The 26,241-nt window shown below is 38.6% G+C and overlaps 1 long non-coding RNA gene across 1 annotated transcript in view; it reads left to right on the forward strand.

Moving 5' to 3' along the window:
* LOC116639392 overlaps nt 1-25,853 on the forward strand; it is a 253,644-nt gene extending 227,791 nt beyond the window's left edge. Inside the window, exons 2-6 of the long non-coding RNA XR_004300836.1 lie at nt 3,407-3,548; nt 7,249-7,368; nt 17,523-17,612; nt 24,608-24,767; nt 25,388-25,853. This is a non-coding gene — a long non-coding RNA (uncharacterized LOC116639392). The remainder of the gene's footprint in view (nt 1-3,406; nt 3,549-7,248; nt 7,369-17,522; nt 17,613-24,607; nt 24,768-25,387) is intronic.
* The last annotated feature ends 388 nt before the right edge of the window (nt 25,854-26,241 follow it).

The raw sequence follows: 26,241 nt of genomic DNA on the forward strand, positions 1-26,241 counted from the left end.
CTTCCTTCCTTCCTTCCTTCCTTCCTTCCTTCCTTCCTTCCTTCCTTTCCTTCCTTCCTTCCCTCATCTTTCTTCTTTCTTTCTCTATTATCTATCATCTATGTATCTATCTATGTATCTATCTATTATCTATGTATCTATGTATCTATCTATGTATCTATGTATCTATCTATCATCTATCTATCACCTATCTTTTACCTTGTATATTATTGCTCCTGTAGTTTCAAGCTGTATGCTTGATTTATGTTCTGTTCTTCTCTACTCTATTCTATTCCATTTTACTTTGTATCCACTCCATTCCATTCTGAATTTGTTTAGCTTGTGGCCACAAGAGCATCTCTTTCTAGCGGATCCCAAAACAACTGGGTAGAAGGTATGTGTATATGATTTTGGTAATAATGCCCATAACAGTGAACCACAATGTGTTAAGAATTTGTGGGTAAGTAGTCACTTGGTGACTTGTGAATGTCCTTTTCATATTTCCTAATGCAGTTTTTTAAGTAAATGATAAAAGTTACCTTAAAAAGTGAATCTGTTTCTATTTTAGGTTTGGAATCCTTTGTTTTTTGATAGAAATCTTCGGGGGTTGTTTTGATTGTCATTGGATATTCTTTGGTTATACCTTAAGATTTCATAAGGAAATGCCTAATTGACTAGTTTTCTTCAGATACTTTACCACTTCCTTTAAAAAAAATTAAGAGTGCTTTTTTTTTAAAAAAGATTTTATTTATTTGAGAGAGAAAGAGAGAGAAAGAGAAAGCATGGGTAGAGGGAAGAGGAAGAGGCAGAGGGAGAAGCAGGCTCCCCACTGAGCAGGGAGCCTGATGCGGGACTCTATCCCAGGACCCCGGGATCATGACCTGAGCCAAAGGCAGACGCTTAATCGACTGAGCCACTCAGGCACCCCAAGAGTGCTTATTTTTTAAGATGATATCTCACTTAGTTTTATTCTTGAACTATTTATTACTCTTATCTTTTTAAGGTGTTAACAATCTTTTTCAGTCTGATGTATTATATGTCTTCTGTGTCCGGCTAGGCCAAAATTAGCATATCTGGGACCTAATGCTCATGGTGAATGTTTTGTTTATTTTAGATTTGTGTTGATTTTTATCTAAACCCTGGACTTCTCATAGTCTAAGAGGCAAAATCTATAGTTGTTCATATTGTTGTATCTTTTACATTACTTACATTCCTCCTGGAACTGTGTAAGGTTATGACCTTGCATTTTTAGGGGAGGAAGAAAATATTTTTCTTTCTACCCTTCTAGATTTTCAGCTAGGGCTTGATGGGAGAAAATGGAACAAAGGCCAGACTTTTCTGTGGCTCATAGTCCCCAGGCAGGATTCTCCTACAGCTACCCCAAGCACTTCCTTTAATGTTTTACCAGCTTTGCTCTGGTTAGCGTTACTTTGTTCTGGTAACTGTAAATATCCCTCCAGTCCCATATATGTTAGCAGTCATCCTTCAAGCATATGGCCCGCTGATATACATCAGAAGGGTCTCATGACTAATGTTTTACTAGACAGTAGTAAATAACCTTAACAGTAGCTAGCCGCTCAAGGTCCTGGAAACCTTGCTTCCAAATTCCTTAGAGACTTAACGCTATCCCTGACCCCCACTAACTAAAAAAGTATATAATCAGTTACTCCTCACAAGCGCAGTGCAGATCTTTCTGCCCATGGGTTCCATCCCCCTGCTGTAATAAAAGCACCATTTTGCACTGAAAACTGCTCAAAAATTCTTTCTTGATCCTTAGCTAGCTCACGGCCCCACATCAGGGCTCTGTAACAAAAGGCAGATCAATGAGAGAAAAACAAACAAGTTTATTAACATGTTTATCTTATGTACGCATTGGAGAAACTCGGGGATGAGTGACTCCAAGTTTTATTTACAGCCTGGTCTTTGCAAGGAAAGACATTTTTGGGGAAGTGACAAGATAAAGGAAAAGGACTTTGGGTCCCCACCGGCAACAAATTGTGTGAAAGCAACTATGAGGGAAACAAGTCTCCCTTACCTCAGTTTGGTATGTAGATTTCTCCTGTGCCTACAGGCTGGATAAGGGACTAAAATTGTCTCTGGTGATTAGCTTTTGTCCTTTCTGGTAGAGAGGGGGAAGGAGACACTTTGGTAAATTTATGTCTTGCTTTTAGGCAAATAGGAGGAGAGCAGAGAGCATTTTTGTGTCTGCTTGTTCTTAATTGCCTTCATTCTGAAATAATCCATGTGCCAAACTGGCATATTTTGGAGTGGTCAAACTTTGTTACTCTTCACATTTAAGGCAATAAAACTTGAAAATTAGAGGAAGGCGTTTTTTCTTTCAATGTTGCTCCTAAGAAAGATCAATGAGAAAGTAATATTAATGCATATATGAGATTTAATACCTGGGCTTTTTAAAACAGAGCGCAATGAAAATCACATCTCTGATTACACAAAACTAAATACAGATCACAGAGTAAAAACAGGAGTGAAAGACTCAAGAGAAAGGGCAGATAGAAACGATTTAAAGACCTACTCCGAACTAGACGTGGATTTAAAAAGAAAAGCAAATTCCTTTCTTGGATACCATAGTCCTTAAGAGCACAGATTCTGGAGCCAGACGACCTAGGTTCAGATCATCTGACATCATTTATATAATCGTCTTTGCCTGGAAGCTATGAGTCTGAAGATGGGTATGACATATTTTCTGCTCTTTGAGAGCCATCAGTAACTCTTATAAACAAAATATAAAACAATGAGAGTTAAATGTTCTAAGACAACAAATAGAGGGGTGGACAGAAGTGAATAGACAGCGTGGGTGTCAGTGGTTATAGTCAATAAGTGAAGAAACAGAGACGTAAAGAGTTTGGGATTTACTTTTGATCCCTTGGCTAGCAAGTCCGGGGCTGAGACTATGACTTCGTGAGCCATCTCCAAGTAGAGAACTAGGGCTCTTTTCCCTCTGCAGCCGTATCTCAGCCTCTATCCTTACTAGCTGTGTGAACTTTGGGAAGTGACTCAGGCTCTCTGAGCCTGAGTTGGTGTATCTGTGAAACAGAGCTAATAACAGTACCTATTTCTGGAACTTGTTATGAGTATTGAATGAGATAGCGTGTATAAAGTGCTTTACAGAATGCCTGGCTCACAGCAAGCATTCTATATATCTTGCCTTTTATTAATAGTCATATAAATATTTTATTTCATTCCAGTACTGCTTGTGGAGAGCAGATTACGTACTTGGAGTCACATAGTCAAGATTAGTTCTATTTTTGTATACATTTTTTTGTTTCTGGGTGGAGTATACAAGACAGAAACAATCAGAAATAATACATATAGAGAGAGAAATACTACAATTACAAGGCAAAGCCTTCCCAGAAGAAGTAATTAATTGCAAAATGAAGTGACTTGGGTTTTCCCCTTTCTCTTTAAGCTTCCACAAGAGGCTAAGCCGTACTTCAAAACACTGCAACATATGAGCTTCAGAAAGCAGAAGAGAAAAAAAAAAAGATTTCTGGACAACCAGTCTGTATAAAATACCTGGGGCAATTCTTGGCACCAAAAACGTGTTCACTGTAAGTTAAACTGACTTTATGTGATTATTGAAAATGTCTTCTATGCCATCTTCACAAATACTCACTATCCCCAAACAAACTAGGTTTGTCAACTTCAAGGTCGAAACAGTGCCAAAAAAAGAGAACATTTCTCTGGGTGGGGGAAATTTATGGCTTCATCTGCGAGTCATTTGTAATAAATTATCTAAAAATATATGCTTTTAAGAGTTTGGGCCAGTTTCAAAATGTGAAAAAGTTAAATTTATCAAAGCTATCTTTTTTGTGTTGTTGTTCTTGTTTGAAAGATAATTGTGAACTAAGTGATAGAGAGTGTCACTGAATGCCAAGGGAATTAGGGAACCGTGGGAAGCAAGGCTTCTGATGAGAAGATCATGCTCCAGTTCTAGGGTGCAGAGGTGCCATTCTTCAAGCTGTTCGGCCGCAGATCCAACCTGTGTTCACTACGCCCTGGGGTGGCATACAGTCTATACGGGGCACTGGAAGTACCAGTAACCACTGGTCAGGTTCCCACTGGAAAGACAAGACATACACTCAGACGTCAACCCAATGACACTGTCCAAAGTCAATAAAAATCCCGTAATGAGGAATCACAGTGTAGAATGTGATGCAGCCCTGAGGAGAGGCATAAGCAGGAAGTTCTGTGAGTTAGGGGAAGAAGAAAGCTCTGTGGTCTGCAAGCATCTGGAAGGCTTCATGGAAGAGGTGAGATCTTGGGCTGAAACTCAGTGGGAGTATAGCGTCAGGAGAGGTGTGAAAGAGGTGAGTTCCTGGGGCATAAGCAAGGGTTGCTGCTGCATAATGGGAGCAGGCAGGGATACATTTGGCACTCAGGAAACCCACTGGGGCATCTCTTAGTACTCCTGTGCTATGGCCTCATAAAACATGGCAACTGGGGGCCCAGACTCCTCAGAGGAGAGGATAAGCATGTTTCATTTGCTTGAGGGAACTAGTCTCACTTAGGTACAAAAGGAGTGAATGAGAATCTGGAGAAGTGTTCAGAAATCCCGCTGTTGTATGGGCGCACTGCAGACATTTAATGAAGCTCAAGAAATTCATAATTCTTTTTTGCGGTGTATCGGCTGAGACAGCCTATTACAAGTGCAGTTGCCTTGGCTCAGCTGAAATGTGACCGAGTCTAAGTTCCGTGAATGCATCTTGCAGTTCAGAACTTGACTATACTAAGTGTAGGTTAGAGATACTACCCATGTTCCTCACCCTGAGGACTTGGTGGTTCAGGAAACTACTTCATGCTACAAGAACTTGTGGTTTTCTAAGAGCTTCCTCTGGCAAGCTCACATGCTTGGACTGATGTCAGGTAGGCTATAAATGCTGGGGAATTAATATCCTCAGAGCAGTTCTCATCTAATGGGAATTAGTGCTTGAAACAGCCCAGATTTCTCAGTTCTTCAGTCATCTCTGAGATGTGTACCACACTGTCCCCTGGAGGCTGAAACCCAGTCTCCCACAAAGGTGTTCTCTTGGCTCCAGCTTCATGCCTGTCCCCATTCTCCATCCCCCTACAGATATTTCCTGGGATCTTATTCCAAGTCTCTTTGCAATAAATCTTTGGGTCAGGGTCTGCTTCTGGGGGAACCCAAATGAAGACAGACAGTTTGAACCTCAGGACTTTCATATTCCCATGAATGTTCTCCGCCGAGATGAAGTTCCTGTAAAAGGCTATTTACCTGTGGTGCCGCTTGGCAGGTTCAGAGCACACTCCTCTGGAAAATGTTTCAACCACTGTAACTCATGTTTATGAATACGGTTAGTCAGGATAAAATTTTTTTTTTTTCTTTTGACTCTGGTCTGAATAATCATGAGTGGTATTGCAAACAGAATGTTTTAGCAGAAGAAAATCAAGGAAATTAGGGAAATCACAATCATTCCCGAAGTGGTGGGAAGCTCTTCTGCAAGTCACTGATTCAGCAAGTATTTATCAAGTCTTGTTTATGCACAGGGCACTGTGTGGTGCCAAGATCATTGTAATTGTAAATTTGATTTTCGAGAATGCATCCCATAGTCATGAAAGCCAGGAGGATATTCATGTTGGTTAACTAAAAAGGAATGAAACAGATTTGTAAGGACACAACTTGCTCAGATACTGTCTATGGAATCAGGATCTAGGGAGGAATTCCTTCCTGTTTTTTTGAGTGAAGATAAGCAATTGCCAAAGAAGTGCATATCCAGATCCCTGAGGTGGCTGGTTAGTGGGCGCTAACATTCATTAGGTTTTGTGAAATGCGACACAGTTTTTAAAAAATAAATCACTCTATTTCATATTCCACCTCATATAGTCTTTAGCTTTTTCTAATTGCTTTCCATAAGCTTGTTTTGTCTCCACAACACAATTGTGAGATGTGTCGTATCATCCCACTATATTGTATAACTATAAAGACACAGAAGTTCACCCACTTATTAATGTTACAAGTGTTCACTGCATGATTGTTGTGTCCCAGGCACTGCCTTCTGGGCACTGATGCCCACTCACTACCACAACCCCCATCTCCCCTTGCCATGAAAAAGCAATAGAGAACACATGGTCTCAACTTACAGGGAGTTTCTGGTTCATTTGCAGAAACAGGCAAAGAAAGAGGAATTTTCAAAATGGTATGGTAAGTGCTAAGAAAGAAGAGAGTATGGGGTGGAGGAATTCCAGTTCATTCAGATTTGGGAAGGCTGAGAGAACAAGTGGGGTCAGGGACAAACCCAGAGTATGTGTCATCTAAACCTCATGTGTATGTGCTTTAAGGACTTAGCTAGATAGAGGGCACTGGAGGCTGAAGGGAAAACACAAGCAAGCATCTAGACATGGAGGAGAGCATGGGGTGTTTGGGAACTAGGAGTGTTCAATAGAGCTGGAGTGTAGAGTCTGCTCAGGGCTGGCAAAAGAAAGGAAGAGAGTCAGAACATGAAGAGCTTGAATGCTCTGCTCCACAGTATAGACCGTTTTGGAAGGGTAACTGGGAGAGATTGAAATTTCTTTAACAGATTAGTAAAAAAATCAGATTTTCACTTTAGTTTGCTTTGACTGCTTCATGGAAACTGAATTGTGGGAGAAAAAGACTGGAAGGCAGGAGATCATTTAGGAGGTAGTAAGTGGCCTTGAAGGATCAGGTGATAGAGTGATTGGGCTGGCATCAGCGGAAATGGAGAGATGTCGGTAGAAGTGTTGAGGGGAAGAGAGGCTACATGTAAGGAGGTGTGTGTGTGTGTGGGGGGCGCATGGAAAGTAAGTGCACTTCATGCAGAAGGGGGTGCTGGGCTGAGGAAGGAGACATGACTTAGCCTAGCTTCAGGGGTGACTAGAAATTTCATTCCTTTTGTTGTTTCTTACGCTTGAAACTCTTTTCTACAAGATCTGATCACGTGTGACAAAGCTCAGCAAACTCTCTCTTTTGGTCTGAATCTGCTGACAAGGCAAAACAGACACTTCAGCTTCTTGTTCTTTATCTCATGGTTGATTAACAGAGATTAAAACTCTGTGCTCTCAGAAGTTTGCCATATTTGGGGAAAACAGCCATTTCCCGTTTTGAAGCCTAAAATTTATGTCTGCAGCTTGCAAAACCACAGTGTAAACCACCTCATTTGCAAACGTGTATAAAAGCTGAGTTGCTCCAAAGATATTTAGACTAGGGTTGATACTGCTTGCGATAGTCTCCATCATATTTGTTTCTTAATTTGTCTGGTTTTTGTCTTACAGTTTGGTGCCATGACTCAGGATCAGACCTTGTCTTCAGATTCCCATTTACCCCAGCCAGGTAATAAGGCCCTTTGGAGTCTTTTGTGCTCCATTTCTGGCTGGAAACCCAGGGATCTAAAGGTGAGTCCTGATCCTGGTCCTATATGTTCCAAACTTTTGTCTGTTGGAAGCATGGTAAGAATTTGATTTTGATTCTTTCTGAGTTCTTTAGTTGATTTCCAGTGGTGGAATTTTGGGGTGTGTGTGTGTGTGTGTGTGTGTGTTTATTGTTAGACCATTTGGCTATCTCTGTAAATGAATTAAATGGCTTATAGATATTTTGTCTCTATTGAATGAAAGATGATGGAAAATTGAGTTCATTACTCTTTTCTATTTGTTTATCCGTTTTTCTCCATTTTGAACTCAAATCCATTAAGAATTTGTACCCATTAGGAAGGAAAGAACTCTTTTTATATGAAAGTGAGTTTTGTATTTCTGGGTTTACCCCTAATGTATGGACTGAAATTTTGGAATTGAAGCTATAAGTTTTCTAGATCTAGACGTATGTTTATGTGTCTATAGGTATGTAATATTTTCCTGCCTCCAGATGGTATTACTAAATTAGATTACAAAATTTTTAAATAGAACTCTACTCTAATTCACAGAGCTAACTAAGATCTTAAACGGGACTATTCCTAAAAATTCTCAAGTATTGAAAAAATTAAATTTTGAATACTTTCAATGTACTCAAAATACTTTCTTATAGGCAGTTACTCAAATTCAAGTTTACATAATTGAGGTTACTTTGGCAAATGAGACTAATTTAATTTGTTGGTTTAATAAGAACAGCTTAATCTTCTGAGTTGTCAGCAATAAGTGTAATACAAACATACATTTTTATTTTACTTGGGCATGTTTCTCCTCAACTTGTAAAGGTGTGCTGATTTAATATGCTGTCATTTCAGTTACTATATTTTAAGATTATAAAAAATGTAAATTTGTATTTAGTCAAATTAAGTCATTATTTGGACAAACTTTATTTCAAAAATAATTTTGTTTTGTAGAATGTCAGCTTGAAGACAGTTTCCAAAATCATTTGGTAACTTAAAACCTTGGACTGATGCTAAATTGAGTTAATTCATGAATCATTAGATACCTAGATCAGATCTAAGTAGGATAAAATACTGAAGCATTAATTGCTAAATACAATTTCATTTTTATATACTTTTTGCCTCTTATTTTTATATAATACAGAAAGGCTATATATTTGGGTCTGTTAATGGACATGTTCATTTTTGCCACATTGAGACACTATATTATGAGGGATGTTCATGGCTATAAAAAATTATGAGATGTATATTTAAAAGCTCTGCTAGTCTGCTAGAAAATACTGGTATGTGAAAGACAGGTTACAGTTATTTACTAACAGGCACTCCTTCCTTGACCAGACTTTAGTCAGACTCCTACGAGTCTTCTTCTAGATGAGCCTCGACCTTGGCCTACTGAGCTCCATTTTAGCAAAGAATCCTAAGCTAGTTAATTGACAACTGCTCCCCTTTATATCTGATCATCCTTGATATCTGATCAAGCTCCTCATCCCCTGCCCTGGATATCTAAGTCCCTGGCCTGCTTTTGGTAAGAATCTTGTTAAGCTAGTTTAGGAAGAATCTCCTTACTTTGGTATCTAAACAAGTTCCTCTCAATAATTTTCTATCCACTCACCCCCTCACTCAGCTCCTTGGCTGCGATCTCCAGTTGTCTGTGTTGTGTAGAATGGGACTCAGGGCTACACTGAAGCCTCTCTCCCCTACTGCAGTAGCTCTAATAAGATCTGCCTCGCCATTTTGACACATGCCCTGGAAATACTTCTTCTCTTACACCACCTCCTAGTTCTCTATGCAATAGAAGTGGCTGTAGTGAAAACTTAGAATCAATATATGTGAATGAGGCTCTATTAGGAGTGAGAGCAGCAGAGAGGAACAACTTTGCACGCAAAGTGTGCAGGAGGTATTTTGTTAAGGAAAACAAGAGAAGCTTTGTTCCAAAGTAAAACAACTCATACCGAAATGAGAGAGAGAGAGAGAAGTGTATGATAAAACTTGTCTGGATAGACAAAGTTGCAGATGGTTCACGGAACAGGAATTTTACTTCTTGTAGTCAAAGCTGGCTGAGGTTTATGAGTTTGTTTATAAGATTTTTAGTAAGAGTGTTAGTACCAAATATGCTGTTTCAAAACTAGCATTTGGTTTTCTCTCTGTTAAAATGACAATTTTTTCTTAGATTACTGGAATTCTCTTAATAAGTGCTTATAAAATACTTTTCTCTACGTTGAGAATAATCTGCCTAGAAAATTCAGGGTTTTATTAGAATAATTCCTATACTTGTTGATTTTGTCATACCTTTAATTATTTGAGAGAACAAAGTCTTTTCACTTAAAAAGAACTTAAGATCTTTATAGTCACATACCTCCTATGTCTACTTTAAAATTTATATTGTCATTTTGGTTAACTAGATAACCAACTCTTATTTCTTAGTAATCCATGATCCTATTTAATCAAGTGTTCAAACTTGACTGCTTTTTATATTTTACCTTCCAGAAATCAAATCCTAAATATCTTTTGCCAAGGAAATTGTCAAGGAAAAAAAAAAAAAGTTAAGTCTGGACCTAAGTAAGGAAAGACATTATTGAATAAGACTATTACAGAGAGATCTCAAAGCCCGAGCCAAAACAGTTTCAGGCAAGGGGAGTGGGAGCAAAGCTTCTGTAAGCAGAGACCCTGGGATAGGTGTCTGTGGAAAGCACAAGAACGATGTCATGGGAGGGGCCTTGGAACTTAATGAACTGCATCAAATATTGTACTAATAGAAAAGTGGAGGCAGAAAAGTTGGTTTGTGCTCAGGCACATGGGCTTGGGATTCTGGGTCTCGGATGAAGTAAACAAGCTAAAGTGTACCTAGAGTTGAGACCTAGTGGTCTTCAGCAAAGCAGCCTAAACTCGTGTGAAGCACAAAGTTTCATCAGCCTTGTCAGTCCCTCTCCTTGTTCAAGGCGGGCTCAGAGAGACTCTCCATGAATAATTCAGAGATAAGGAATAACTCAAACAGGAGATGGTTGAGTGAAACAGACCACAGGGTCAGCATTTTCTCAGTGATATCTCTAGTAGAAGGCTAGTTTACCATCTGTTTGGTGTGCAGGTGAAGGTCAGTTGTTTCAGTGTCCTTCAATGGGATGCCTAAAATGAAAAAGATAAATGTTAATATAAAGGAATATATTAAAGTAAAGAGCCAGAAGTTGAACCCTAAGACTATCCAGCCCAGTGAAATCTAGGAGATCAGTGGATGAAATAGTTTGATTGTGCAGCACAGTTCCCTGAGTTGTAACAGATCCAAATCTAATTTATAAGTAGATATCAACACTAATTTATCCATAGTGGGAAAGGAAGCTAATTAGTGTCTATCAGACAAGACAAAGTTTGCATATCGACCAGTTACCTGCAATTTACAGAGGTGCAAAAGAGCTCAAAGACAATGAATAGGGTCAGAATCTGATGATCCAGAAGAGCATGCTTAGTTTCCCATTGAAACACAAAATGCTCTTACAGTCCCTTTTCCCCTTTTGATCAAAGACAGTCTCAAAGAAAGATTATTCTTGATCACAAAACAAGGCTGGTCTCATTAGACATGACCTGTTTGTTTACACAGATGCAGCAAGAAGGACAAGTCAACACATGAGTCTTCTATTTGCTTTGCTGGACATTTTCATAAAGAACCTCAGATTGGACTTTTCAAAGCCTCTTGAAGATAGGAAGCCAGGCCGAAACTTCACCATCATTTTTCACCTGCATTACCTAGTGATTTGGTGGGAAGTCCTCTCTTCCTGAGGTCCCCAGAATATCCTAAGATTGCTGAGCCTGCCTTGCTCACCTATAAGGCTGGGAACCCTGTAAAGCCGGTTACCAGGCCAGCTTCCCTAAGAGGGACTTTGTAAGCATTGGCCCCATAAAGTCTACCTTAATTCCTAAAAAGTGCCTGGTCACATCTGATGAAACGAGCATCCTTCTCAACTATGACATTCTAGGCAATGCCAGCCTTGATTGCATAACCAGTGTTTCCAATTCTGTCCTATTAACAAGGTGGACAGACTCCTACTGAATCTATGCAAATAACTAGGGTGCCACGAAAACAGGAATCCTCAATAAGAGTTCCCCAAATTTCACAGGGTGAGTCAGGGCAGAAAAGAGCAATGTTTCATTTCTGCTTTACAAGAGCACAGTCTAATAAATTGTTATGAGGGATACATAGCTTGAGAGAAAAGAGAGAGTGGTTCCTTACATCCAGAAAACAGAGCATTAAGGCATCAGCGCTGTTCCAAGCAAAGCCCATGTCCATCTAGTTTATTCAGTTCATTCAGTGCTTTGTAATTAATTCTTGTTCCACTTGATCTGGGGTTAGTAGTCTCATGAACACATCTGCTTCTTGACTAGAAGTCTGGGACTCTTGACTCAGTCCACTGGTATGATCTCATAATTATTGAAGCAATGCCATCAGCGGTCTGTACCCAAGAGTACCACTTCACCAGGCTCTTAGACAGGGATCTGATCTGAGAATATTTGTTGAAGATGGAACACTCTGCCTTATAACCAATTCCAGGTGATTTCATGGAAGCATCAGGAGTAAAACAAAACATACAAGCTCTCTGTAGATGACAAAAGACTGGAAATGTCTATTGTTTGCTCACTGTTGATATTTTTCAAAAGAGAATGATCCGAAGAGGGTTCAGTACAAGACTAATGCAATTGACAAGCATTTCTGATTGTTTCCGTGGCATGCAAAACAAAACAAAGTCAATCCAAAAAAGTTTTTGACAAAATATGTGTAAGCACAAAGATTTATGCCTATTTTCAAAGAAGAGTAGAGATTACATCTAATTTATGAAAATAGATAAACTTCACAAAGAAAATATACCATATAAAAATCCTGAAACGTTAGATACCATATATACCTAGGCCAAAGTTAGAATATACCAAGAATATATCAAGATTATCAAGTAAATAGATTCAATACATCTAAAGTAGTTTCTAAACATCAATAGATTAATAAAATCGATAGATAAATGATGTGAATCCCCAGTATAACACTACTGCCTGAAGTACACTAGATTTGAGTTAAAAAGTAAGGTTGCAACCAAGTTAATGTTTTTTAAAAATAACTGAAATTATGAGTGCTAATACAATACTGCTTTTGTCTTATAGGCTAAGCAACATCAAGACTCTGATAAATAGAAACACCATGAACAGCAAAAACATTGACCATTGTCTAAAACCTTCCCATACAGAACACAATTGTTTATGTTAATATTTATTATTTATTATTAATTAATTATATTTATTAATTTATTAATATTTATTTATTTTTATATTATATATTAATATTTATTTATTAATATTTATTATTAATAAAACAATATTTATGTTAATAACATTTTAACCATACAAATTTAACCTAGGGAAGTCTAGGCATTTCTTCTGATCTGAGAATATTTCCCATGTAACTCATCATCAGTAACATATCAAATAACCATCATTATTCCTAACATTTCTCTTTTTACAAAAGAGATTTTTCGGAAACCCTTTGGGAAATCCCAAAAACAATTTTAGGTGCTGACAAGGCTAATCAAACTTTGAGCTTGACACAACTTTAAGATGGCAAGGCCCTCAAACCCATGTACATTTTCTGTACCTTAACTTGTTTGCTTGTCTCAAGTGCAGACCCCGCCCCCTGTGCTTAACCACAAACCAATACTTCCTGCCTTGTCTTCCCTGTTAGTACAATATTTGATGAGGGTTAAGTTTCAAGAACCCCCTCCCACACCAGCTTTCATCTCCCCTCCTCCTACTCTCCATAGCCACCTATCCCAGGCATCTCTGCATTTAAAAGCTTTGCCCACCCATCCCTCCCTTGAGACATTTCTGACTTAGTCTTCAAGCATCTTCCTATTATGATACTCTTCTCCTCCTATTGCAATAATCTCCTTAAAGAAATTCTTCATACTAATGTCCAGATTGCATTTTTTTTTCTTTGACAGTGATGATGCTGTAACTCTGCCCCCAGGACGTTGCTTTCTTCACCCAGGGGTCAATGCCATCTTAGCAGATGCTGGGTCCTTTCCTGGCTGGGAAGTCAGGATCCACAGCAGTGAGTCTAACTCCTGGTACAGTGTTCCAAACATGTGTTTGTTGTAGCATGGTAAAGATTTGGCTTTATTCTTCATTTTTGTCTTTTTCTTTCCTTCTATTTCTCTGCCTTCTTCTGGCTTTCCTGGGTGTGAGTAAAGCTTCTGACTCTCTCCTGGGATATGACATCTTGGGTTAAGATCCTTAGAACCAACAGGTATTCCTTTCATTATCATGGGAAACTGTCAATCTAACCGTCGTTCCACACACTTTTCCCTGTGGGGGATGTGCATTCACACCGATTTCACCCAATCTCTTCGAAATGACAAAATCTCCCTAGGAAAAAAAAAACTTAAAATTTCAATGGCTTCTTTGGGGAACTTAGGATCTTTGTGAATTGGCTTATTCTGAGCAAGGATCTTGAATCCCATGACTCCAATATTGCATCCAAACAGTGGACTGCTTTTATTGTTTGGCACAAAGAAACAGAACAATATCTGTTCCACAAAAACTTCCAGAGACCACTGCTTCCTTCAACGACCAGTTCCCTTCCTCATTGTCTTCTAAGACCTATGCCTTCCCATCACCATCCCCTAACTTCCGCCTCCTTTTTTCCATCCTCAACTTTCCCTTCAGCTCCCTAGAATCCTTTGTTCTTCCCCCTTCAACACCTCTACCTCCTCCTCTCCACTATCCACCCCTGCCGGGCCTTCCCTTTCTCACTCAGGCTCCTCAACTCCCTGTAGACACCTGAGGCTTAAGTCCCCCCACACTGTTGGGGCCCTGAGGAGCTCAGTGACACCAAGAGCAAAAGCCTGTGGCTGAAAAAGCTAATTGGAAACAGGTTGCATGTTTACTCCACTCAGATGGACTTTGGAGACACCAGATGGCCACTTGGTTTCTCCTCCGTCCCTCTCCCAAAATGTAGTCCACAGCCTCCATAGAATTACACGTCAGGGCAAAGAACATCTTAAGGGTCTCCTCCACAAATACTGAGGAAACTCCTTCAGCTCTTGCATTGAGCAAGTTACTTCAATTTGCCCCATCTGCCAAAAATACAATCTTTGTAAAAATATAAAAGTGAGGCAAGGAGTAGAGTCAGCTCTTTTCTATGAACCAGTGAGTTTTGAGTTTTTGTGTTTATGCCTGAACAAGGGTTAAGATTTTTTAATTAAAAATTAAAGCTAGAAGCTCTTTGTGTCTATCTATATGTGTATATGTATGTATGTATGTTCTATTACACATGTGTAGTATTTTCCTACCTCCAAATATTATTACCACATTAAACTCTAAAATCCCTTAAAGGAGCTCTTTTTGGATTAGCTAAGAGGTAAATAAGAGTTTATATAATTTTAATATTCCTGAAATTCCCAGAAATTAAGACAATTAAATCTCTAATATATTCAATATGGGGGAAAAAGTATTCTTATAGAAACTTACCAAAATGTTTTTTAAAATTCAAGGTCACATGATTTAGGTACACCTTTGACAAATGAGACTATTTTAATGTTGTTGGTTTAATAAATACAGTTACACCTTTTGAGTTATCAGCCTTGCAAGAATACATTTTTATTTTACTCAAGTATATTCTTCCTAAACTCAATCAGGTTAAGTTTACTTTTTGCTTGGTAACAAGTATATTCTAACAATATGCTTGAAATGTTCATGGCATATCACGTCTCAGAGTTGTTATGTTGTATCTGATATTTTTTTCTCTGTAAAGATTATGCTTATCCATTTCCACAAATTAGATATAATATCCAGTGTTCTTTGAAAGTAGCATTCATCATTCTGTTTGGCATGTTTTGTCTAAAACTTTTTGAACTGACTTTTTTAAGTGTCACATGAACAATCATGTTTTCTTATCAATTGTACTATTTTAATAGTGAACTCTGATCAGATCTTTCACCTTTGAAAATTATAAAAAATACATTAACTGTGGCTATTTTAAATTTTCTGTCATTTACAGGTGGTTTTGTGTTTTACTCTGATGCTTCCCGAAGAGCCTTTGCAAAAGCTGAGTGCTTTGTCTTTACCAAAAAAAGGACTATCCTAGAAACCCATGGAAGTGGACCATGCCAGGTCCTCTTGGGTACAGACCGCTGATGGCATTGCTTCAATAATTATGAGATCATACCAGTGGACTGAGTCAGGAGTCCCAGACTTCTAGTCAAGAAGCAGATGTGTTCATGAGACTACTAACCCAGATCAAGTGGAACAAGAATTAATTACAAAGCACTGAATGAACTGAATAAACTAGATGGACATGGGCTTTGCTTGGAACAGCGCTGATGCCTTAATGCTCTGTTTTCTGGATGTAAGGAACCACTCTCTCTTTTCTCTCAAGCTATGTATCCCTCATAACAATTTATTAGACTGTGCTCTTGTAAAGCAGAAATGAAACATTGATCTTTTCTGCCCTGACTCACCCTGTGAAATTTGGGGAACTCTTATTGAGGATTCCTGTTTTCATGGCACCCTAGTTATTTGCATAGATTCAGTAGGAGTCTGTCCACCTTGTTAATAGGACAGAATTGGAAACACTGGTTATGCAATCAAGGCTGGCATTGCCTAGAATGTCATAGTTGAGAAGGATGCTCATTTCATCAGATGTGACCAGGCACTTTTTAGGAATTAAGGTAGACTTTATGGGGCCAATGCTTACAAAGTCCCTCTTAGGGAAGCTGGCCTGGTAACCGGCTTTACAGGGTTCCCAGCCTTATAGGTGAGCAAGGCAGGCTCAGCAATCTTAGGATATTCTGGGGACCTCAGGAAGAGAGGACTTCCCACCAAATCACTAGGTAATGCAGGTGAAAAATGATGGTGAAGTTTCGGCCTGGCTTCCTATCTTCAAGAGGCTTTGAAAAGTCCAATCTGAGGTTCTTTATGAAAATGTCCAGCAAAGCAAATAGAAGACTCATGTGTTGACTTGTCCTTCTTGCTGCATCTGTGTAAACAAACAGGTCATGTCTAATGAGACCAGCCTTGTTTTGTGATCAAGAATAATCTTTCTTTGAGACTGTCTTTGATCAAAAGGGGAAAAGGGACTGTAAGAGCATTTTGTGTTTCAATGGGAAACTAAGCATGCTCTTCTGGATCATCAGATTCTGACCCTATTCATTGTCTTTGAGCTCTTTTGCACCTCTGTAAATTGCAGGTAATTGGTCGATATGCAAACTTTGTCTTGTCTGGGCTTTCTCATTTCCTGTGGAAAAACCCTTTTGGTGTTTACTTCTAAATTTGATTGCATTTTCTCACCTTGCACAGCTTGTCAACCCTTACCAGATTTTCAGTTCCTCCAGTTTCCTTCAATATTTGGCTACAAACTAATCTTAGCCTCTAAACAAGCTTTCCATTTCTTCTGCCTCCTTCTTGACTTGGAGTTACTGAGAACTACAAATTGATTGCCAAGTTTTTATTGAGACTCTAAAGTTGCCTTGTAACTGGTTTTTGCCTTCAAGATCTGAAGAGTTATTGCAAGCTCAAGCCTAAGAACTTTTTATAAGACTAGAAGGACTCATCATCCCAGCTGACCATTCATGGTCCAGGTCTTTCCCCGGATAGGCCACTGTTTGGACTACCAAGCACATCTGGTGAAATTCTCAGGTCATCCATCCTTATTGGGGTAGTAACCAATGCTATGGACAACACCACCAATGCAATTGACATCTCAGCTTCAAAAAACTCAATGAGTGGTAAGAGACTGAATATACAAGCAAACAATGGCCAGACCACATACAAAAATAGAGCTCTGACCCACAGCCTCTATAGCAATTAGTCTAAGAAGACAAGTACAACCTGTTCAACATCAGTCCCAAATCAGGACCTGGTCAATAATTGCCAGCTTCTGTAATTTTTGCCCATACTTCTAACTTAGGATGAACGATAGAAAGCCAAATGTGTACTCCTAACCAAGCCTATAGGATGGCCCACTTCTAGTTAGTCCTCTAGCTTCTGCAAGCCAACAGCCTCCAATTAGGGCAACCTGAAGCCTTCCCCTTTCCCACTCTAGAGCTTTCCACTACTTTACCTGCATTTGAGTTTCTGCTCATCTCAGGTGCTGGTGGTAACTCTTGCTATAGCAAGCTCTGAATAAATAACATTTGTTTGTTTTCATTTCAGTGATCTTCATTTATTACCACAGCTTTGTCGGAGTTTCCATCAAGACACAGTTTGCACTGACCATCACCATGGCCTCCGGTTTTCAACCAGGTACCCAGAACCCATTGTGCCTTATTGCTCGCTGCTTGTCAAGTCCACAGTGAGTGGTTAAGTCAGCACAGACCTGAACTCCACTCTCTTCCTGTTGAGTTCTATGGTCATTTCTTCTGAGTTTGGTACCCAGGTTTTGTTATCAGTGCCCACCCATTTGTTTAGCATCATTGGTGGAATCAAGCCATTCTTTTCATCCCTTTTTTTTGCATTTGTGTGACTGCTCTGTGGAGTGCTGCCTAAAAGTGCTACCTGTCATAAGAAGGAGAATCATATGATAGAACACAGGCACATGCCTTCAAAGCCTATTGTTCATGGCAGCCTCACAGACCAATGAGTATACTGTTCTTACCACAACTGCCCATTTGGACAAACTTTGTTGTAAGTCACCAGTGAAACTGGATGAGGTTCTCTTTCCATATCAAGTTTTGGTCCTGAGGGCTTTTTTTTTTTTTTTTTCCTTTTTGATTCAGAGAGAGCATTCTCTGTGGTATTCCGTGTGCCAGGAGGCACAGATTGTTGAGTCTGTGTTTGGAGGTGACCAATCATGAGTTTGGGGTTTGAGATGTGAGCTGCACAAACATTTCATTTCTACCAGCACTGCCAGCTCTCATGGGATCATCTAAATCTCAGTTTTCTCCTGGGGAAACTGTTGCTTCATGTATCTACTCTCATGACAGTGCTTACTCTAGTACTTATCTTTCCAAATGACATTATTTTCCCAAGTATGATTTAAACCTTAAGTGGGCATTTGGGGTGAGGGGGGCATTTGACTTCCACAAAATTGTTCTTTTGAAAGGTTCCTTAGAAAAGAAAGGAATACAATTTCTCAGTTCACATGGGCAGCATTTTTTGGTTGGTATGCAGAGGGCTCCAAAGAAAGTTTAAATAAAGTATTACTTCATTAAAAGATTCTTTGACCAAAGCTATGAGGAATTTGACAAATTTAAGCAACAAAGTAATTTCCCTAGTAAGCTCTCTTCTTCCTTGTCCTTTAGGTACTTCCCTGTATCTTCTTCTCCCTCTTCCCTCTTATCCTTCAAATCTCTTTCCTTCCACAGCTCTGTCAAACCCTCTATCTGCTTCCCCTCATCCAGACCCTTTACCTTTCTCCAACTCTTCTAAAACCACCAAAGCCAGTTGCCTCTAAAAATGCATCCTTCCCATATGTTAGGTATGCAGGGAACTATGGAATCTAAACCTTGGATTCAAGCTGAATTAAGAGCTATAACGATTTCTCTAAACCTAGACAAGACCAGTAAATACTCATAAAAGAATTTAGAATTCTTTTTGGCGCATATGACCCAGAGTTACTTGACCTATATTAACTTGTACACATGTTGGTTGGAAGCTCAGATGCTGAATCCTATATGGCAAAACTGATTGGACCTACCCAGAATGGGACCTACAGGATCCCTCTTTCCACAATAAGCTTGAGAGTCAAAAAGGAGGTCCAAAAGTAGGGCAAAGTCTCCTGAACACCATACATGAAACATTTTTAATAAACATTGATTGGATCATCATTTAATCATGCAATAAAAGTAAAGATGAAACTATGGGATATTTTTTAGGATAGACTAAAACACATATCTTCCAAAAACATGTGGGTGTGAAAGAAGATGCTGATTGAACAGCAGCCCTTTCATCTTACTTTGTCAATGGAGCTGAACCTGAAACTGGGCACCTAATTCAAAGAAAGAAATTAGAATAGGAAATGTACCTGTTATCTGAACTAAAATACCCAACATAACATTTTGAAATGGCTTTAGGATAAAAATGAGACAATACTTAAACTTGTGGCCCTAAAGATCAAATAGCTAAGTAGATCACTTCCCAACCAGCCACCTATTGATAAGGACACTTGTAGATTTTGTAAAAAGAAGGGGCACTGGAAAAAATTGTCTCATCTTAACAAAAGAAAAAAACAAAACAAACAAACAAAAAACCCCTTCAATTTAGATCAATAAGGAAGGAAAATGCATTCAATATTCTGGATTGCTTTTAAGCAAACAAAGTGAATTACAAATATAAATGGTCAACCTCACTAATTCCTGGTAGATAATGGGTACTACTCTTTCTATGTTAGATCCTACCACCATTACTCAAACTCTTCCTCAGAGAAAACATAGCACACAGGAGAAGGTATTTTAAATAATCCACAGCCCTTAACTGTAACCCTTATATCCTTGACTGAAAAACATTCCTTGTTTTGTTCTGTGATGCCATCCTTGCAGAGTTAATAAGTAGTTAATAAGTAGATATATATTTTGCAAATGGGCTTTGCAAATGCACATGAGAGGAACTATTTCATGGGATTTGAGAGGACTCCTCTATTCATAATCAAGTTGTTTTTGCTCTGGATATACCTTTACCTTCTACATAATATTTAATCCATTCCTCTGATAAGGATATTGACACCATACCTGACACTTTATGGGATAAAAATTCCAACATCGGAATTGGAATGGAATTGGAAGAGAACATATTAAAATTGAAATAGATCTTACCAACCCATCACCCAAACTTTCCCAATATTCTTTAAGGCCAAACAAAAAGGAAGAGCTCAAACCTATATTTAAAAACCATATATTCAAAGATCTTCTCATAGTCTGTAGTAGCCCTTGTAACACTCTTATCCTGCCAAAAAAGAAACCAAATGGATGAAGATATAAATTGTTCAAGACTTCAAGACCATCAACAAAATTCTTATCTTTTGTTTCTGTGTAGTATGTAATTCAGATAGCATACTGTCATCTATTATGCCTACAGTCACTTGCTTCACTGTAGTGGATCTTTGCTTTGCCTTTTTCAGCATGTCTCTAGACCAAGAGAGTCAACAGCTTTTTGCCTTCCACCAAGGAGGACAACAACATCCCTGGGCAGTCATGCCTCAGGGGTGCACTGAAACCATCTACTATTTTTCTCAGGTCATTAATCAGGATTTATAAGATCCAAATTTCCTTTGTGATTCAGTTCTGATATAATATCATATATAATATAATATAATTAATATAAATCTCTTACTTTGTTCAGGGAACAAGGAAGCTTGTAAAAAGGATCATTTGCTTATTGTCAGCCTTAACAGGAAAGGAACATGATGCTTCAAAAGATAAATTACAAATGTTCCACAATACAGTCCTTTATTTGGAAATGACCTAGCTAAGGAAGGGAAACACTCTCCTGATAGATTAAAGACTATCCAAACTTATTCTGGACCTCTTTCAAGGTGACAACTGGGAGGATTTCTAGGCTTAACTGGAAATTGAAGGCAATGGGTACCAAACTTTTCTGTGATTGCAACACTTCTTTAGAAATTGTCTGAGTCTTCAGTAAGAGATTCTGATCTGGGAGCAGATACAACAGGTCTTCTGTAACCTAAAGAAGGCCCTATAATAACCTCCTTCCTTAGGCACTCCTAACTACAAAAGCCATTTCATCAAATTGTGCACGAACAATTTGAACAAGCCCTTTGGGTTTCATCTCAATTTCATAGGAATCATCAAAAACCAGTTTCTTACTATTGACTCACCCTTGACCCAGTTGTAAAGGCTTTTACCCCTTGACTTCAGGTAATTAGTGTCATGGCAAAACTTGTCGATGCTTCTGCTGAACTAGTTCTAGGGTTTCTACTTAACCTCATGGGTCCTCATGCAACACAGACATTACTATTGACTGAGAACATGCAGCACTTTTCAGCCAACTGGTTAACTTCTTAAGAGATTCTGTTACTCTCTCCTCTCATATTACTCTTCATCCCTGAAACAACCTGAAACCTGCCACTCTCCTGCTTCTAAAAGAATGGTGACAAGATGATTGTCTTACTTCAGTTAGGGATCTTTTTGTACTTTGCAGATGTGCAATGTATTAGAGATCCCATTGAGAAATCTGACCTAATATTATTTGCTGAGGGACTATTCCTCAACTGAGACGAGGTTATCAAGCAGGATAAGCTATCAGTGACTTAAGAAGATTGTTCTTTAGAATATAGTCCTTCACCTCAAGTAAAATCAGCCCAGATGGCAAAACTTATTGCACTTCCTAGCGCTTTTCATCTAGCTAATGATCAGAAAATAGACGTATATACAGATAGGAGATCTGCTTTTGGAGTAGCACAAGACTCTGGGATCCTTTAATCATAACAAAGGGGGTTCTCAGCTCCTCTGGTATCCTCCTAAAAATGGACAACAAGTTAAGGAAATTTTAGATTCCTAGAGGGATGGCTGTTACAAAGATTGAAGCTCATGTAAAAAAGAGATAAAACAGAAGCTGAAGAAAATGCTCTAGCAGATCATTATGCTAAAAATGCTGCCTTAACCAAGGTTATGATCCTACCTAAACTGTCAAAGGATATATCTCTGGAGGGTTTCCAAGAGGCCATTAAAAATATCAATATATAGTGTCTGATTTTGAAAAGGAAGGATCTGGTTGCATCTTTCACTCAGATAATCTCTGGCACTCTCAAGATGGCCACCTGGTTAAATCAGATAAGTTCAAATGGATATTAATTAAATTTCTTCATGAAACTACTCATCATGGAATCAATGAATTGATCATTATCTGAACATTGGTGAGAAAACTTTAAAAAGACAGCTGAGGTTATTTTCAGGTCATGAGTCACCTGTCGACAACTCAATCCTGTAAAAATGGTAAAGGGGAGACACAGCCAGGACCCTCAATGGCACTTTGAACACCTTCAGATGAATTTTAACTAGCTTCAACCTATATGGGATTTGAATATGGTTTAGTATATCTATATTCAGGATGAGCTGCAGCATTTCTTTGCTGAAAAGCTACAGGCCTTATGGTTACTAAAAAACTGCTTAATTTTTGTGTTTTCAACCTGGAGCATCTCAACTTTTATATCAAGTGATCAGGATGCACACTTAACTGACAACCTTGTGAGAAAATTCTGTAAGATGTTACCCTTACTTAAAAACTAGGGTTAGCCTGGTGATGGGTACGTACTGAATGGAGCACTGGGTGTTACATGCAAACAATGAATCATGGAACACTACATCAAAAACTAATGATGGAATGTATGGTGATTAACATAATAAAAAAATTTAAAAAAATAAAAAAAACCCCAAACTATACTGTTCTTATCACCCACAATCTTCTGAAAAGGTTGAAAAGACTGGTGGAAATCCTTAAATTTAATTAATGAAACTTTCAGAAATCCTTGAGCTGTCTTGGCCAAAAGTACTCTCACTAGCAGCTCTTATGGCTATACAATTCACTCCTTTAGGGACACATCAGTTATACCCATATGAATTGGTAACTACAAAATCCACACATTTGAGAATTTTACCTCCGATATTAGATTCCACCCTACTGCATGGTGAAATGGCAAAAAATTCACGAGGACTCTTGTATGATACCCAGTTCTATCACCAATGGTTAAGATTACCACCCCAAAACATTTTTCTAAATCTTCATGATGTTCAACTAGGATATTTTTTCTATTGGAAGATACATCAGAGGAAAACCACTGCCATTGATCTCAGTGGAAGGAACTTTATCAGATACTATTAACACAAATAAAACAGTGAAATGCCAGGGAGTCAATGCTTGGTTTCATGTTTAACAGTTAAAGAAGCAATTAAGAATTCCACACAATTGGAAGGTTACTCTAATTGGGGATTTCAAATTGAGGATACTCAGAGATCTTGTAGACCAAGCGATCTTGGGAAGGATACAGCTCACAGAATACCTTTGGAATAAGCAGGTGGCTTCAGACAATGAATAGTTTCCGCCCAGAGTGTTGGACCAAGACCTGTCTGATTCCTGTTTTATCTGTCTGCTAATAATCATTATCCTTATGTCCTATAGACCCTTGGTTGTCACTCACACATAATGGCCTTTTCTTTCTTTTTTTCCTCTCCTTATGTAATTGTTAGGTCAGAACATATTCATTCTAATACCATCATTAGACTATCTCAAACAGTAGCCACTGCCTCAGTCTTATTGACAGCTGGATATGCCATCTATCACTGCATTCCATTATAAAACCTCTGGGCAATTCCAGTCTCACCAAATGGGACCATGAGGAATGGTCTAATGAGACTATACGGAATGATGTTTCTATTTGCACCTACATGGAAAAATGACCTTAAACAAATAAACCTGTGACTTTATCAGTGTCTATGTGTGAAAAAGTACCAACTATTACAATGTATTCACCAGATCCTACATAATTTTAAACTTTATTTCCCACAATCTTCTCAGGGCAATGGACCAAATGCTTGCCAGAGGGATGAAATTAACAGGGATCCAAATATGTAACCCAAATGATATAAGGCCTTTGTTTTGACCTTGTGACATGTATAACTCATTTTTTCCCTAGATCTCATGTGTCCCTACTGGGTGCTACGTTGTTTGCGACCAGGAAGCCTGACTCTGTTTCAGACTAACGCCTTTAAGAATAGTAGTCCAATATTTGTCTATAAGCAGAAACCCTAATTCTATAAATCACTGTGGCTAGAAATTCCAACTCAGACAAAAGCTTCAAAATGAAGCCACTTTTGATTATTCAGGACATGGCTGTAGGAATTACTGATTCATTGTTCATGATAATATTCCCATTAGTGGGAATGACACAAATAGAAAAAGGTGTAAGAAACTTAGCACTAATTTGCAGAACTTATTAATGATACCATCTCTTGCTTAGATGGAACACAGATTAGTTTCAACTCATTGGTGTGATGGACAATTGCATTGCTATAAATTTCTTTTTGGCTAGTCATAGTGGCACTTGTGCTATTGCTAATAGTTCTTACTGTACTGGATTATCAAAGCAGTCAGGGTGGGACAGGCTATACATTGCTTTAGGGAGAAAGCTATTTGGCTTTCTAAAGTCAGTCCTCATGGCTGATGGTATTTGTTTTCTTGGCTTGGGTTGGGCAACTGGGATCTGTTTTGAAGCATTTTATAGGGATTATTAATTGTTCTTGTTTTTGTCATCTGGCCATTATGCTGATCTGTTGCATTCCATCCAGAACCTTGAATGTTCTCACACAGCTGCTCTTTCATCGGATAATCCCAATGATGAAAGATCAGGAAGATCTTTCATATGGTTGACGATGGAGGCAACTAACAATCTCTGAGCAGTGAAGACCTGGATCACTAGCTTTCCCTGAATTGGTCGACTTATTGCAAGTAAGTTAATGGTTGAAATGAGGAACTAGGTGACTGAATATGCAAATAGGCAATGACCAGACTATCTATAAAAATAGAGTTCCACAGCCTCAGTAGCAATTAACCTGGTAAGCCAAATCACCATCTCTGCAGCAACTGCCCCAATGGTCAGATCTTGGTTAATAACTGCCTGCTTCCCAAATTTTTGTCTCTCACTTCCAATTTAAGACCAACTATAAAAAGCCAAAAATGCTCCCCTAATTAGTTACATAACACGCCCTAATTCTAGTTAGTCTCATTCTGACTTCTTCATGCCAACAGCTTTCTATCAGGGCATACCTAAAGTCCTTCTTCCCTTTTAGTCTACTATACAGCTCGCCCACTAATCTCCCTGCCTTGAGTCTCTGCCAAGTGTAAGTGATGGTGGCTGACTCCCATATGATAGCAAGCTCTGAATAAATAGTCTTTGCTCATTCTCATTTGGGTGGCCTTCATTTATTTCCACATCAGTACTGCTTAATCAAAAGATTTTCTTCCACCAGCCTCTTGGAATCCACTAAACCTGTGACTCACAGGGTCGACTCCTAGTTATTTGCTTTAATTCAATATTTTATATTAATATTTTCTCTTTTTCATTTCAGGTATCCCTGTTTAAGATGTCTGGACTTTAAGATTCTAAAACAATTGATCTTTGCTATAACCTCTCAACTGATGGTTCAACTTATTTTATAGGAACAACACCAACAAAAGTCCTAGAGAGATCCTGCCTTGTCTCACTCAGGAGGTTTCTGCTTTAGTTGTTCAGAAATCTATTATATTCCTTCATATTGAGCAAAAGGAGGGATTGACAATGTTGGACTTTACCTGAGCTCGGTATTCCTGGAAAACAGTGATGGTTAATAAATCCCCCCCATCTTTTGTGTTCCAGGAAAGGACTTACTGAAAAGAGGCATCACTCTTCTCCATACAATTTATATAAGACTCCCAGTCCATTCCTTCTCATGACTCCAATAAGAGTTGTGTGTCTAGGTGTCTGTGGACAATTAGTTTTTGACAAAGATGCCAAGACCATTCAATGGGAAAAGAATAGTGTTTTCAACAAATGACTCTGGGACAACTGGATATAGTCACATGCAGAAGAATGAAATTGGATCCTTATCTCACACTATATAAAAATTAACTCAAAATGGATAAAAAATCTAAGTGTAAGAGCTAAAACTATGGAATTCTTAGAAGAAAACAGAGGTAAATCTTCATGATTTCAGAAGTGGCAATGGGTTTTTAGATATGACCCCAAAACATAAGCAACAAGAGGAAAAACATATAAATTGAGCTTCATCAAAATAAAGAAATAAAAGGCATTCAAATTGGCAAAGAAGAAGTCAAACTCCCACTCTTCACAGATGACATGATACTTTATGTGGAAAGCCTGTAAGACTCCACCCCAAAACTGCTAGAACTCATACAGAAATTCAGCAATGTAGGAGGATACAAA

This window comes from Phoca vitulina, unplaced genomic scaffold (genome assembly GCF_004348235.1).
Source record: "Phoca vitulina isolate PV1807 unplaced genomic scaffold, GSC_HSeal_1.0 scaffold18, whole genome shotgun sequence".
NCBI lineage: Eukaryota > Metazoa > Chordata > Mammalia > Carnivora > Phocidae > Phoca > Phoca vitulina.